The 390-nt window shown below is 40.5% G+C and overlaps 1 protein-coding gene across 1 annotated transcript in view; it reads left to right on the top strand.

Moving 5' to 3' along the window:
• LOC119585340 (gonadotropin-releasing hormone receptor-like) overlaps window positions 1-390 on the top strand; it is a 107,275-nt gene that overhangs the window by 70,882 nt on the left and 36,003 nt on the right. The gene's annotated exons all lie outside the window — the stretch shown is intronic.

Here is a 390-nt window from a genome sequence, read left to right as displayed (position 1 = left end):
TAAGTGTGCAATTCTATAGGAAAAGGGGAAATGAATACAAACAAAATTCTAACCTTCCTTTTACAAAAGAATATCAAACATCAAATTTTAGCATCAATCTATAAGCGCCACATTTCTCCCAACAAATTCTTAAGACAAAAAATCCTAATATCCAAGAGATAGGGAAACGATTTTAAGAAACCTACGCTGCGAAAATCCACCCAAAGAATTTTTTTCCCCGCTGAGTTTCCTAAAGGTAAGAAGTTTCGCTAGGCGCGGAGGGGCGTGTGTGCTCAGAGATAAAGAGAGGTCGACTGAGAGGGAGCGCTTGAGTAATTAGATTAGAATCCAGAAAATAATTTGCCTTTGCGCTCGCTCCCTCGCTTGCGTTTCCGCATTTCCTTTCACGGG

Source organism: Penaeus monodon, chromosome 19 (genome assembly GCF_015228065.2).
Source record: "Penaeus monodon isolate SGIC_2016 chromosome 19, NSTDA_Pmon_1, whole genome shotgun sequence".
NCBI lineage: Eukaryota > Metazoa > Arthropoda > Malacostraca > Decapoda > Penaeidae > Penaeus > Penaeus monodon.
This window is presented reverse-complemented; position numbering and strand designations above follow the sequence as displayed.